The sequence below is a fragment of the Eptatretus burgeri genome, unplaced genomic scaffold, assembly GCF_056783735.1.
Source record: "Eptatretus burgeri isolate ZD-2024b unplaced genomic scaffold, Ebu_testis_v1 Ebu_testis_scaffold_3155, whole genome shotgun sequence".
NCBI lineage: Eukaryota > Metazoa > Chordata > Myxini > Myxiniformes > Myxinidae > Eptatretus > Eptatretus burgeri.
This window is the reverse complement of record NW_028225103.1, coordinates 489,201-505,000: the sequence shown is the minus strand read 5'-3', so window position 1 is coordinate 505,000 and position 15,800 is coordinate 489,201. Positions and strand designations below refer to the sequence as shown.

The window sequence follows — 15,800 nt, the reverse complement described above, 5'->3', positions numbered from 1 at the left end:
TGAAAGTTTATAGCAGGGTCTGGATTCAAACCCAGGCTCGACAGCTTGGAGGCGAGTGTGCATAACTCAAGGAGTCCGGGACATCTTGCCAGCCTGTCAAGTTGTTTAAACTTCCTTTACAGAACAAGATGATTTGTAATACCCGTTACCACCTCGTGGTGCTATACCATGGTCGTTGCTAGGATGCAGTGCCTACGTCATAAACATGGCCGACATGAACTTCCCTCACTATTGGTAGATCTGTGAAACGTCATTTTCACATCTTCACAAGTGTTTGACTTGTAAGCTGGATTTTTTTCAGTGTATTCATATTTTCACACGTAATATGCTCAACACATTCTTCAAAGCTGCAAAAGTTTGCTTTTGTAAATCAATATTGGTGGCAAGTATCGATTTTCGTAGATCTAGAGAAGCATTTAACCAGTAAAATGGACTATGATAAGATTGGAGTAGGTTTTTGAGTGATACAATGGGGGGGGGGGGGTGGGGAAAGTGATGACATAGTCTGACTTCGTGATAACAACAACAACAACAACAACAACAAATGAAATAAATAAATGACCACGTGATCTGTGTGTGCTGGATCGCGATTGTGGTTTTCATTCCAACAACTGTATGTAATACACTTGCTCGTTGAGTCTGCTCTGCAATTCCTGTTCAACAGGACCAGGAGAAACCAACGGCGTGGAGATGTACGTGCACTGCAGGAAGACCCTGAAGGTTTGTCCACGCAGACGTCTGTTTTCAAGCTGTCTCAGCTCGTGGCCCAAGTTTTGGACATGAGCTCCCAGTATGGAGGATTCTTTTCCATGGCGTACACCATGTACAACCTGGTGGGTCCACCGAACATATATCCCCTCGCCGGGGACTTCTCGCGCTCGGCCGTGCTGAGAACGTACGGAACGTGGTGGGACCACTTGTCCCGATGGACACCCGGACGTTGTCCCAAGAATCCCGAGTGGTTTCAAAGCCGGGATTTCGTCGAGTTACTTTTTGCCGAGCCCGTCTTCCCCACCGGGGTCTCGATCTTGGAGACGTACCACCCTGGGTATGTGGTTCGGATTCTGGCCAAGTCCTCGGATGAAGATGATGACGTTGATGTGTGCAGGTACCAATGACCCTTTTGGTTTATATCTCAAATTCGTCTTAAAATCTTCATGCGCGTGAGTCCAAAATGGATGAAATGACCAATTATCGTTTGCTTTGAGAGTATGTTTAGCCTCTCACGGGTCTGACATGACTATAACGGGATTTCAATAACACCTTCGTTATTGAAATTCACTAGTTACCTGGTTTTTAAAACATTTGATCTCCAGGTAGCTTGGACAAAATAATGGAAACACCTGGGTAAATGGACACCAAGATATTGAAAGCATCGGCTTCCCCACACAGGTGTGGCCCATGTGTTAATTCAGTAAATAACATCCCAGCATGCATCGGGTCATGTATAAAATGCTGCACACACCTGGTTGCCTATAATTATGGCGAGCATGGCTGCAAGAGAAAAAACCTGTGTGATGAGTATTTGCCCCTTTTTAGTCGCTTGCTCACCTTGTGTTTATCCCCCCCCCCATCTCATCTATTTGTTTACCTTTTACTTTTTGTCCTGTTAGTCCTGTGTTTTTGTTCGTCTTTCCATTCCTGCTTTTCCCCGGTCTTCCTCTTGTCATAATCCCTGCTACCAATCCTCTCCTTGCCATAATATTCCGACGGATGGTTTTTAAATATCCCTATGAGGTTCTTCGTCATCATTCCCGAGGCTCCAACTATCACTGGAACAACTTTGGCATTCTTCAGTTTCCAGGATATTTTCACTTCATTCTTGAGGTCTTGGGATTTGGTCATTTTCTTGATTTCTGCATTGTTTACTCCAAAATCAATGGTATTAACACCTCACCGATCCTTTCCTTCTTCTCTCGCGAGACGCGGCTCTAAGAGAGCTCCGCGTTGTTCTTGTTCTTCTTGTTCTTGTTCTTGTTGTTGTTCTTCTTCTTCTTCTTCTTCTTCTTCTTGTGAAGACAAAACCTTTAGGATGCGGCTCTTGGACACATTTGTCCTTGTTTGTACTAAGTATGATATCCGGATCCCAACGCTTTGTTTTCGATGTTCACGCTCGATGGAATCATGAGGTCGTACGTGAGCGGTACTTCCATGTTTCAGTCGATGGTTTTGGTTAATATTCCCACAAATTTTCTGGAACTGGGATTTCAAAGTTGTTTTCAAATGTGCCAGTGGATAACTTTACAAACTCTGTTGTGTTGTTGTGTGTACAGCTGTTCTGACATGAGATTATTTTTTTTACTTGTGTTTGGTCATTAAGCATAACATCACTCTTTACTAACACCACCTCCACATCTCACCTATCTCTTTTTTTTCTTCCCCCCCCCCCACACTCTGTCTGTCCCCTCCTCACTCCCCCCTCCAAATAAAATCCCTCCTTCCACAACTCTGTCACTCTCTCTTTCTGTCTCTGTCTGTCTCTGGCTGGCTTTAGATCTTAGCTTGAAATAACACCAGTTGGATTGACTCAGCGTGTCATCCTTCCGAGGTCGGCAAAATGAGTGCCAGCTTACTGGTAACAGGGGCACTGCATCAGCGGCACAGTTCGGAAAATAATGCAACCAGCAGCCATAGGCTGCAAGAGAAACAACATGTACCCAGTCTCGTTGGTCGAGAAAAAAAATGGTCTCGTCGCCATCTACACTTGTTTCAATCCCACAACAAAGGAGTTGTTCATCTATCACACCAGGAGAGTGTGGATGTGGTGTGGTGTGGTGTGGTATGTGGTGTGTTGTTTCGCACTCAACTGCAGTGTGGGAGTAATAGAGATGCAGTAAAGTTTATCTCTTCACCAAAATTGTCCTGTTGTTCTTCTTTGTCCGTATGCAGCACAAGGCTGCGGGGTAGCATCATTGGCTGAGGTTGCGGCTGTGCTGCTGATGCAGTGCCCTCTGCTGGTTGGCGCAGGAATTTGTAACTTTTCCATCTTTCCGGCAATAGCTCGCCTCCTCTTCACGAAGGACTCCATGGAATCTTTAACGTCCATCCGAGGGACGACACACACGATGATGGATCACCCTGCCTGTGAAACATCAGGATGACAGTTTGTAGCTGTGTCGGGATTCGAACCCAGACTAGACGGCATGAAGGTGAGTGTGCGTACCTCTAGAGTCTAGACCATCCTGTCAGCCCCCTATTGTACTGTAAGATCTTCATCCTCAAGCCATTACTTTTCACACAACCATAAGGGGATCGTTGTGCAATATTTGAATACAACATCAAGTTTCATTCATTTATTTGTTAATTTATTTAATAATGTGAGTGATGTCCTTTTACACATCCGTTTGTATCACATTGGAGATGTTCGACATGAGCCACACCCTAATACACAATGTCTACTTCATAGTAAAATCAAAAGGACACTCCTCACAAGGTTTACTTTGGTGATGTACGATGCAGGTGGCGGACGCTGTGGTCCGGCCCTGCGGACACCAATCTTCCACCGAACGTCTCTTACGAGTTTTCTCCACCGATACAACCACCGAATTTTTTGACGAACGTCATCCGTCTGGAGTTCAATTGCTCCCTGAGCGCTTACTACATGCAACTGGACGCTGTTGTTCTGTAAGGTATCCCGTTGAATATGATTCATCCAAACACGAGCAAGAGTGAAGATCCTGCTGAGTCAGAAAGACTTCAGAAGAAACCAAACAGGATGGAAAGAAGTAGGAGACGAGATCTGGTTAAACAGATGGAGGAAGAAAGGAGGGCAAACGAAGAGGCAGAGAAGCTTCCCCCCTTCACAAATAATGGATATTTCGACCTTTTACCTTTCGAGGTGAGTATGTGAACCCCGACTCGTCATCTTCTCTTCTTCTTTTAAAACTTGGTTTGATCAGGTTGATGCACTGATAATTGAATCGATGGGTTTTTTTTGCTGCCTTACTTCTACGACAGATTATCGAACTTATTTTATCTCAGCTGACACTCCCTGAGCTGTGCTGCCTCACTCAATGCAGCCGTGCCATGCACGACCACTGCTACAACCCTTCCATGTACAAACACCTGGACCTCAAGCCTTTCTGGCCATCTCTCTGCGAGGAGGACCTTCTGGCTTTGAAGCCTCGTCTCACCCATGCACGCTCGCTCGGTCTCTCATGGACTGGAAACGATGGAAGATTCAGTCCTACGGTCCTTGAAAAGTGAGTAATTGAATCCAAAGTTAGTAATCGATGGCCTGGGTTTAGGTGAACCTTCTCCACTTCTCTTTCATTCTGATCAGTTTCCTCTCCTATCTCGTCTCTTTATGCTTCTCCGATCATCAACAAACTTAGTCGACATAATTACCAGTTACAATTCTGCTTCAAAGGTATAAATTTACTTACCACTTTTCAGTTTATCCAGGTTGACCCATCAAAAGTGGAGTTTTCTCAAAGTGTTTCCCATGCTGAAGTCACGGAATTCTGGTGCTGGATGCCATTGCGTCACGGAATTGTTACTGCTGCTGTTTTTATTCAATTTAATTTATTTTTGAAATGGCCCTTCTGTCCTTTCAAATCCTGTACCATGTCCTCAGCAGTCACTGGCAGGTGGCTCTTCTGACGTCATTATGTTATTGGGTGGCTGTAGTTGTGCAATTCTCACGTCCAATCACATACCATCCCATCACCATTCCCTTAGGGTTATAGTTATTTATTAATGAGATTATTATTTATCGAGTTATTAATATGCTTGGTCACCTGATCAAGATCGGGTTATTTGGACTTCAGTAAACCATCAAGAAGTTCGATTTTTAAAGCCTCAGCAAAAAAGTTGATAAATCAACCTGAGAGTGCAGCACGGCAGTGATGGGCCAAATGGCCTCGGTTCCTTCTTTCAGTTTAGTTCCTTAATTTCCAGACGTGCAAACACACACACACACACACACACATACATACAGAAACGAGAACGGGCACTCATAGAGCACATATCTTCGCCGCCACTACTTTTTTTGTTCTTGGTATGAGTGTGGGGAACTGGTTTGATGCTGGTTTCATGCAAATCGAATAAGAATTGACTGAGTTATGCCGAAAACCGCATATTTTTCAAGGGCGTGACCCCCCCCCGACATTTTACCCCAACCGGTGACAGGTGTTATGACGTCATTGTGTCACAAGATTGGGCATTTAATTCTGAACATTTTGGTGCTGGGTTCATGTAAAGCGGACAAGAATTGACCGCGTTATGACAAAAACCGCATATTTTTCAAGGTCATGACCCCCTGACCTTTAACCCCTAACCGGTGACAAGAGTATGGGCGTCATTGTGTCATATTGCATATCACAAGATGAGGCGTTGAATTCTGAACATTTTGGCATTAGTTGCATGCAAATTGAATAAAAATAGACCGTGTTATCGTAAAAAGACGATTTTGACCTTTTCGTGACCTTGATCTTTGACCCGAACGATCCCAAAATCTAATCGAATGCTTCCTGGCTAATAACCAATCATCCCACCAAATTTCATGCAATTCGGTTTAATACTTTTTGAGTTATACGAATCACAAGATTACAAATAAATAAATAAATAAATACACGCCGACCAAAACATAACCTTTCGCAGAATGCGAAGGTAAATATCATTGCAGAGGAAAGGGGGGAGGGGGTTCTACCCATGACCTGACCCTGGGAACCCCCAGCAAGTTTGAAAAATTTCATGGGGATTGGCCCATCCGGTTCTTTTTGTGCGGGTGATTCCATACATGTCGTGCAGGACATCCAGCCAATACCTTGCAGCCTAGTTGGCAAACAAGCAGGTAAACAAGAACTGACGTGTCACCAGAACAAGTATTGCCACAAGGGACTCTCGCTCAATGACCAACCACACTGAATCATCACGTTTGAGATGAAATTTATAAATAAATAAATAAGTGGGGTGTCGTTCGAGACACCGAGAAGACACTTTTCTTGTCAACAATTTCAGCTGAAAATCTCTTGAGTTGACCTTGGAAAAATTATTTAAGCAAACTTTAAGATGTTGCCAAGAGTCTTAAAATTAGTCAGATACTAGTCTCATAAAATTAAAAAAGCTGTTTTTGTTTACCGAGTAAACAAGGTTTATTAATTGAAGGAAGTGCCTGGCTGCACATCTGTGAACAACATCGAAGTTTGTACCTGGACAATGCTCGAATCAGTCATTTTGTTTGAAGATTATCACAAGACACATCAAAGAGCGTGGAAATGTTTCATTCAGCATTTGTTGATGTCTTCAAAATATCATAACTTAAACAAACCAGAGAGTTGTTGTCAAAGCCACCCAATGCTCGCCTGTTTATACATTTATCGTTTTTAAAAGACTAGTCTAATAATATTTTTTTATAAAGCATTGCAGTAGAGTCTGATCCAAATAATTTTAAAGCAATATATGTATTTGTACATTGTAATCAGTAAAAAATAGTGTGGTAGATAAAAACATTAGAAAGGAAATAACTTGCACCAAAAACTTTAACATTTTCACACTCACGCTGAAGCTGACGCCAAAAGACTAGTCTTATAATATTTTTTATAAAGCATTGCAGTGAAGTCTGATCCAAATAATTTTAAAGCAATATATGTATTTGTATATTGTAATCATTAAAAAATAGTGTGGTAGATAAAAAACATAAGAATGGAAATAACTTGCACCAAAAAATTTAACATTTTCACGCTCACGCTGAAGCTGACGCTCATGCTCACGCTCAAGCTGATGCTCACGCTCACGCCAGGGGTATCGCTATAGCTCTCTGTTCTTCGAACAAGCGAGCTAAAAATGGAAAGTGACATCCAGAGAGCAGATTATGTTACAGTGGCAGCATTATTAATGAATAAGTCGAACTACCATGCAGTATCATTTTTATTTGTAATTATGATGGCATCACAATTATAACAGTGCATGTGCAATTGTATTTATCAACATTATGCAATAATACATTATTATTTGTAATTATGATGGCATCACAATTATAACAGTGCATGTGCAATGGTATTTATCAACATTATGCAATAATACATGACAAACTTGCCTTGCCATGAGAAATGCATCTAAAAGAAAAAGTAATATGTAGTGTTTTGACTTCACAACTATTGAGTCTCTGAAAAAGGTGCACCAACAAAAAAAAATTCATTTGGACTTCATTGCATCCCGAGTACACATATTAAATGAATGGCAAGCGTCTCGTATAAACAGGTGAGCATTGGGTTGGGTGGCTTTGACACCATCTTAGGTTGAAATTTAAAAAATAATTTAAAATCATTTGTTAATTTCAACTTCACTACACCAATGATATACCCCAAAGGAACCTCCATGCCAAATATCAGCATCCTCGTACACATATTAAATGAATGGCAAGCTTCTAAATAACTTGCACCAAAAACTTTAACGTTGATGTGCTACAAAAAAAGTAAAGTTCAAAACAGGTCAAAAATTTTAAAATTTGAAATTATTTTTTAATTTCAACTTCACTACATCAATCATATACCCCAAAGGAACCTCCATGCCAAATGTCAGCATCCAAGTACGCATATTAAATGAATGGAAACCTTCTAAATAAGTTGCACCGAAAACTTTAACGTTGATGTGCTACAAAAAAGTTAAGTTCAAAACAGGTCAAAAATTTAAAACATTTGAAATTATTTTTTTATTTCAACTTCACTACATCAACAATATACCCCAAAGGAACCTCCATGCCAAATATCAGCATCGTAGTACACATATTAAATGAATAGCAAGCTTCTAAATAACTTGCACCAAAAACTTTAACATTTTCATGCTCACGCTGATGCTCATGCTGACGCTGACGCTCACACTCACGCCGGGGGTATCGCTATAGCTCTCTGTTTTTCAACCTGGCGAGCTAAAAACTGAAATGGTGTCGTACGGGACAAAATACGTGTCGTACGGGACAAAATACATGTCGTACGGGACAACCTCAACGTAAAGTTAAAGATAATCTGAATTTGGTCTTGGACTTGCACTTGTCGTCTTGGATTCTAATTGCATACCAATCATGTGAGCTGCACCTGTCATACCTGCTGCTTTCTCGCGTGGTGAATGAGGAAGATCATATTGAACTCTTGAAACGGCTTTATCCTTTATCCCCCAGATAACTCGTGGGGAGAGGGGGGGAGGTTTCATCCTTGCAGAAGCTACAACGCCCTGCATTGTACCAAATGTGGGTCGATGTGTGTTGGTTTTTAAGTTTGTACTGTCTCTCGCTGCTTTGTTTAAAACACGATCCCAATGTCTAACTGCAATACTTTTTCAGTTTCCTGGGTGAGTGGTTTGAGCACCTACTGCACCTGGAGCTGGCAAACTGCCATTGGATCACAAAGAAATCCTTGGAATCTGTAATCAAGCATTGCCCAAACCTTCGTGACCTGGACCTGTCGTCATGTTTCGGAATAGCACCTGGAGAATTCAGCCAGCTCTCGTCCTTGCAGAGGCTACAACGCCTCGTCCTGTACCGAACGCGTGTCAATGTAAGCTCTTTATGTAGTTTATGTTCGTTTACTCTTTCTCTCGCAGCTTTGTCATTCATATAACCATTGTAAGTAAATCTTCATTTTTTTATGGCAATGTTAAATCGAGACCCCCCCCACCCACCCACCCCCCCTTCCTTTTCCCCCCAGTCAAGTGAATTGAAAGTCGAACGCAGACGGAATGAGAAATGTGAAACCGAAATTAAATTCAAGGAACATATGAAGCGGGAATTTCGTACATTTCCCGTTGATTACATAGCCCATTGAACTTGCTCACATCGATAGCCCTTTGTAATCTCCATTAGACTGCAAAGGAGATTGCCAGCTTAACGTCACCTCCATGATGCATTACCCCCCCCCCCTGCTGGCACGGTTCCACAATGGTTTTTATATCCTCAGACTGGTTCTTGGATCTTTAAATGACACGAAGCGTTGGATTCTGGAATAAGCTGCCGAAATGAGTCTTTCTCTCTCTCATTGTGCTCCGTGGATGGGAAGGGGATTATTTTACCAGTGTTAAAGGATGACATTGATGTGGAATTTTTGGCCTGATTGTTGACTTCTGAAGTCTCGTTGTGATCGTTTAGAATTCCTCACAATGTTGTGGAACTTTAACTGGTTCTATTTTATTTCTCTTACATTTAGTTAACCGTCTAACCGACTCAAATTAAAGACACCGATCAATTCATTTTCCACAACATGAAAGTACATTACATCAGAGAGTTTTATTATACTTGGTAGCAACTTAAGTTACAAGGAGTGCAGTGGAGGTATACATGGAGGTATACATCCTCACGTGCTTGCACTCTCTTGGAGTGCAACCCACTGAGATGGTATACATCCTCACATGTTTGCACTAAAACAAGATTACATTTCAAGGCATTTATACTTTCATGGGAGAGAGGAAGGGGCTGTTAACTCTTAACTGTAGTACGTGTCTTCGAGGTGAGAAGCACATGATGTAATTACGGCAAAAGTTTGCTGTTATCAGCCCAGGTCACATCGTTCCAGAACAAGACATTTTTATCAACATTTAGGGCAAAAGACTCTTGGCAAAGGGAAGGATAACTGACAGCCAATTCGACTTGTAGCATAAAACTTAAATTTATAAAACACCAGCACAATTACAATTTTGAATACATTTATATAATTATTTATTCCACAACATCATACTCCCATCTTGTTTCAAACGAAGAGTCTCTTGTGGATCACTTGCAACTGCACGGAGTTGAGGCATCTCAACCTCGGAGACTGTTCTGGGGTACGTGCACCTCTTTGTTCCACCGCAGAGGTGTTTTACAGTCAAACGACAGTCCCTTATGAGTGTGAAGACAAACTGATTTACTTCCAGCTTGGGATGAGTTCATCTGATTTGTTGATATTTTGTTTCCTCGTCACATAAATATAAACACAGTCCATGTGTGGTTATGATTAAACATGTTAAAGTTTACATTTTTTGGTTGTTGACCCCGCCCCAGGGGGCATGGTGAAAAATGATTGTGTTCTTGCACATTCTTGCCATGTGGTGATCACAACTACCAAGTTTGGTGAATTTGGCCATCTGTTTAGGAGATAGTACGGCGGATGGACGGACGGACGGACAGACAGAGCCGATTACAATTCCCACCTGTTTTTTTCAAAAAGCTTCGGGATAATGAAGGAATTAAATTTAAATCAGAGCTCGTGCCAGAAATAAGAAAGCAGACAAAGACTTAACTGTATGTTTGTCGTACACTGCCGCTGATGACATCTTTGTAGGAGATTTGTTTGAGTTTGAATGTCCCGTGTGTTATGGGATTCACAGAAGCATTTCCTTCCCCTGCTGCAATGGGTGTCACGATGCATGTTCCTCATCTTTCCAACCTCAGGTGACATTTCCGAACACGGTCTTATTCAGTCTGTCCTCAAACTGCCAACACCTTCGCTCGCTCGATATGTGGAGATCATCTGAGCTGACCCAGGTCGGATTGGCACATCTGACATCCCGGTGTAAGAATATCGAGGTACATGGCCTGACAGAAACACGGACACAATGTTTGAAAGTTTCTGTTGTTCACCCCCTGTTGGACTTGTTCCGAAACGGGGCTTGTGGATTTGTTCTGTAAACGACCGTTGAAAAGAGCCTCTCAGCGCCAAACATCCGTGGAAAAGAGTTCACAAAAGGACCGTTGTCAGAACTTCCAAACGACCGTTGTCCAGAGCAAACTGAAGGTTATGTTATGGAACTGTACTTCGTCTTGAGGGCCTTATGTGTGTGTGGGAAGACATCGTGTCAAACTACAGTCTGAATTCAACAAAAGTACGTGTACTTACGTGTGGTTTGAGAAAAATGAGAGAGAGAGAGAGAGAGAGAGAGAGAGAGAGAGAGAGAGAGAGAGAGAGAGAGAGAGAGAGAGAGAGAGAGAGAGAGAGAGAGAGAGAGAGAGAGAGAGAGAGAAAGATTAACGATAAAGGGAATGTAAGGAGGGATCAGCACACACCCGCATCACATTGTTGCCAACGCCTTGCCGACATTTAGTTGGTTGCCGCATCAAATGGTTGCCAACCTTCCATGTGAAAAATAATAAAATCGGGGGTAAATCCTCATGTACCTTTTCCAACGCATTTTCTATCCCACTGACTCATCTTAAGGTCAGGGACTATTCTCAACATTTATTACGGAAATAACTACACTCAAGGACCGACGTGTCGTGAGTGCACATTTACAACAGTGGTTTCTCAAAACCGCAATATTATCTCAAAACCGCAATGTCTCAAAAAACCCTAACCCTGCAAGGCGGATTCGGGTAAGTTTCCAAAACTACAACATTATTCTTACCTCTGCCACCGAAGGTGGATGGACGTTATGTTTTCACCGCCGTCCATCTGTCTGTTTGGTCGCCGAAATAGGTGACCCTTATTGTCAGTAATTCTGTCTGTTTGTTTGGATGTTTGTTTGGATGTTTGTTTCTTTGTCATCAGCATAATTGGTAGTAAACGTGGGCCGATTTTGACCAAACTCGGGTGGTAGGTACATCTTATGACCTCGTGCTTTGGAAAGTGTGATGGTTGCTAGGGACGCTTTGGTTCCTGAGTAACAACCGAAAAACCTTCAAAATCTGTACCGTTCACGCGAAATCAATTCCGAAAGCCATTATCCCACGTAGGGTTATGAAATTTGGCACGAATGATCTACAGGTATATTCTATCAAATATATTCCGGTTTTTGTGATATATGGAATACTTTACCTCCTGCTCGGTGACCCATCGCCGCCTACCGGCTTGTCTGTCTGTTTGTTTGTTGGTGTCCAAAATATCCCAAAAAGTTGTGCACGGATTCGTATGAAACTTGGTGGATGAGTCGGTTAGGTGACAGGAAGAAGCCGATTGCATTTTAATCCAGGTCCGAGTCCGTATCAAGCCTTTCAGTGGGATACAAAACGTAAACTGATCAGCATGGCGGAGGTATGTGCTCCACCGAGTGCCCTTCTTGTTTGTACAGTCTTTATCTTGTGTCTTTCAACAACCAACTCTCCTCCTCTCATGACACCCCCTTCCCTCCCCATTCCTCATCGTTTTAATCCCCTTATTTCTTCCTTCCAGTGTCTTGATAACTTAGAATACTGAATGGTTTTGTTGGGCTTGTTATTTTGTCAAGTTAAATATTTTTATAAACGCTCGAGTGGCTTTGATGCCTCTCTAATTGTGCAATGTAGTTCTTGAATTAATGGGAATTTAAAAACTGCACGCAATACTTATGTTGATTTAATTGTTCCACACTTACACTGTTCCACACAGGACCTGGACCTTGGCTGGTGTGAGCATGTGCGGGCAGAAAGTGGTGTTCTCGTTGAGATGGTGCGAGAGCTGCCCAGACTGCGCCGACTGGTGTTGCCGGCTAACTATTCCATCAGCGACACTGACCTCGAATCGCTCGCCAATCATTGCCCTTTACTGGAGCAGCTGGACATAATGGGTATGGTAATTGAGGAGATGATGGGAACTGATGTGGATGGATCCAACAGAGGTTGCTCGATGTGGAAGGAAAATAAAAATTGCAAGTATAAACGATCACGGCACTCGGTGGGGTGCGTACCTCCTCCTGGCTGAACCGTTTACGTTTTGTAGTCCACTGAAAGGTTGGATCTTCATCTGGACCTGAATCAAAATCTTATCGGCTTGTTCTTGTCACCAACACAACTCATCTACCAAGTTTCGTCAAAATCCATCCATTTAACGTTTTGGGATATCGTGATCGATTGATATATATATATATATATATATATATATATATATATATATATATATATATATATATATATATATATATATATATATATATATATATATATATATATACACATCTCGTTTTGGCCATATCTCTCAACGGTAAAGAATTACTTTTAAAAATTTGAGTATCTGGATCTGGATCTGGATCTTGACCAAAATTGAATCATTTCGTCCTTATCACACACCAAACCTGTCCACCAAGTGAGGTCCGAATCCATTGATAACTTTTTGAGATATCCTGCTCACAGACAGACAAACACATAGACAAAGAAGAAGGTGTCAAGCATTAGCCCAACAGGTATGATGAAAATCATGCCTGTGACGTCACTGTCACCTTGACCTCTGAACATGGTTGCAATTTCATACCTATATCTTGAAGCATTTCCGAGTTATTGTCTTTTTTTGTCCCAACTCACCCCCACCCCCCATACTTTAATTTGGGCGTCTTCGTTGCCATGAAAACGACATTATACGTCAATGGATTGCCGACATTTTGGAAATGTCCGCCATCCCTGACAGAAATCTTGATTTTTAATAACGATCGGATTATCAAATCTGCTCAGAATTTGTAGGTGATGTTTTCCAACTCATTTGTGTCGTTTGCCATCACCTTGCGCAAATACTTTTGATCGCATCGGTTTTATACAAATTACGTCACCGTCACCTTGATCTTCAACATCTCGAGTCAAAAAATACTGGCAGCCTCCCTTTTGTACTTCGGGGTCCTCTGATAAAGTTTGTCGAATATATTTGAAAGTGTTCGCGAGTGATCGCACTCACAGACATACATACAACACACACATACAAACAAATGAGACAGACCGACATGATGAAAATTTTCAATTCTTCGTCAGAACAAACAGTGGTGAAAACATAAGCTCTGTCCACCTTCGTTGGCGGAGGTAAAAATAGACACGTGAAGGACTAATGTTTGGTTCATTGTCCTTTATTTACAGTTCTAACATTTCATTGTGAGAGTGGTAAGTCTTGAAGGTGTATGCACTTCATTCATTTGTAATAGCTCATCGTTTGAAACCGCTGTGCCAATCCGCGGTGTGGTTCCACATATTCCACATCAAGATGGTCTTCCACTCTGGTCTCGGACTCTTTAATAGGCCATGCACATTATTGCACTAACATAAAAATGGCGGATGACAGATAAATGGCAGATAACATTAAAATGGCGGATGACATAAAAATGGCGGATGACATAAAAATGGCGGATGACATAAAAATAGCGGATAACATAAAAATGGTGGATAACATAAAAATGGTGGATCACATAAAAATGGTGGATTACATAAAAATGGTGGATTACATAAAAATGGTGGATGACATTAAAATGGTGGATGACATAAAAATAGCGGATAACATAAAAATGGTGGATTACATAAAAATGGTGGATTACATAAAAATGGTGGATTACATAAAAATGGTGGATTACATAAAAATGGTGGATTACATAAAAATGGTGGATGACATTAAAATGGTGGATGACATAAAAATAGCGGATAACATAAAAATGGTGGATAACATAAAAATGGTGGATGACATTAAAATGGTGGATGACATAAAAATGGTGGATGACATAAAAATGGTGGATGACATAAAAATGGTGGATGACATAAAAATGGTGGATGACATAAAAATGGTGGATAACATAAAAATGGTGGATAACATAAAAATGGTGGATAAAATAAAAATGGTGGATAACATAAAAATGGTGGATAACATAAAAATGGTGGATAACACAAAAATGGTGGATGACATAAAAATGGTGGATAACATAAAAATAGCGGATAACATAAAAATGGTGGATAACATAAAAATGGTGGATGACATTAAAATGGTGGATGACATAAAAATAGCGGATAACATAAAAATGGTGGATGACATAAAAAAAAAACATAAGATGATATTTATTTAATACCAGTGAAGAACCCATCCTTACAGACGGGATAATTCACTCATTTCCAATTGTTCTTTATTTGTGTGCAGCACAAGGCTGTGGGGGAGCCTCATTGTCCGAGGGTGCGGCTTTGCTGCAGAGCAGGAATTTAGAATTTGGCCATGATGCCGGCAACAGCTCTCCTACCCTTCGCAAACGACACCATCAGATATTTAATGTCCACCAATAAATGCTGACAGATGGACGTCCAGTTTAACGTCCATCCGAGGGATGGCACACACATCGATGAATCACCCTGCCTGTGAAACACCAGGATGAGAGTTTATAGCCATATCGGGATTCAAACCCAGGCTCGTCCCCCTTCCCCGCTCCACCACTTATTTGATGTCCATGTTTTAATCAAAATAATATTATAATCAGTGAATTTGATGATTTATTATATGACGCGTAACAACCGCTCCCACCCGGAGTGGCACTGTGCTGCAAATAATTAAATAAAGCTGAGTTGAGTGATAATTAATCTGTCTGTGAGTCATAATCTGTCTGTGAGTCATAATCGCCGCCCATTCTACAGGCCACGCCCTCCAGATGTCCAGAAATCGCCGCCATCTTTTTCTGAGATCTTCATTAAAAGGCCTCACGTCCAGTTGAAGACTGAACAACGAATCTTCTATCATTACATCAATATCCCGATTTGAGGAAGAAAAGTAACATTTTGATTCCAACTCAAACGAGGTGATGGATGTTTTCTCCACAGTGATCGCGGTCGCCGTCTCATGTCCACCGCCCAATGAAGAGACTTTAACTCTCATATTATAGAGAGGAAAGAAAATACCTGGATACTTGAATTAGAGAATGTGTGTCCCTACCTGGAGGTGGCGGTACATAATACACATTGAATTAGAGAATGTGTGTCCCTACCTGGAGGTGACGGTACACCATACACATTGAATTAGAGAATGTGTGTCCCTACCTGGAGGTGGTGCTCGACCATACACATCGAATTGGAGAATCTGTGTCCCTACCTGGAGGTGGCGGTACACCATACACATCGAATTGGAGAATGTGTGTCCCTACCTGGAGGTGGCGGTACACCATACACATTGAATTAGAGAATGTGTGTCCCT

General features: G+C 41.6%; 1 pseudogene across 1 annotated transcript in view; it reads left to right on the top strand.

Annotated features, from left to right (window-relative positions):
- The window catches only part of LOC147006736 (F-box/LRR-repeat protein 4-like), a 19,012-nt pseudogene extending 3,823 nt beyond the window's left edge, over positions 1–15,189 (top strand). Inside the window, exons 2-8 of the transcript XR_015054627.1 lie at positions 665–1,108; positions 3,460–3,838; positions 3,958–4,202; positions 8,282–8,495; positions 10,364–10,498; positions 12,273–12,450; positions 14,763–15,189. The product of XR_015054627.1 is annotated as an F-box/LRR-repeat protein 4-like (transcript). The remainder of the gene's footprint in view (positions 1–664; positions 1,109–3,459; positions 3,839–3,957; positions 4,203–8,281; positions 8,496–10,363; positions 10,499–12,272; positions 12,451–14,762) is intronic.
- The last annotated feature ends 611 nt before the right edge of the window (positions 15,190–15,800 follow it).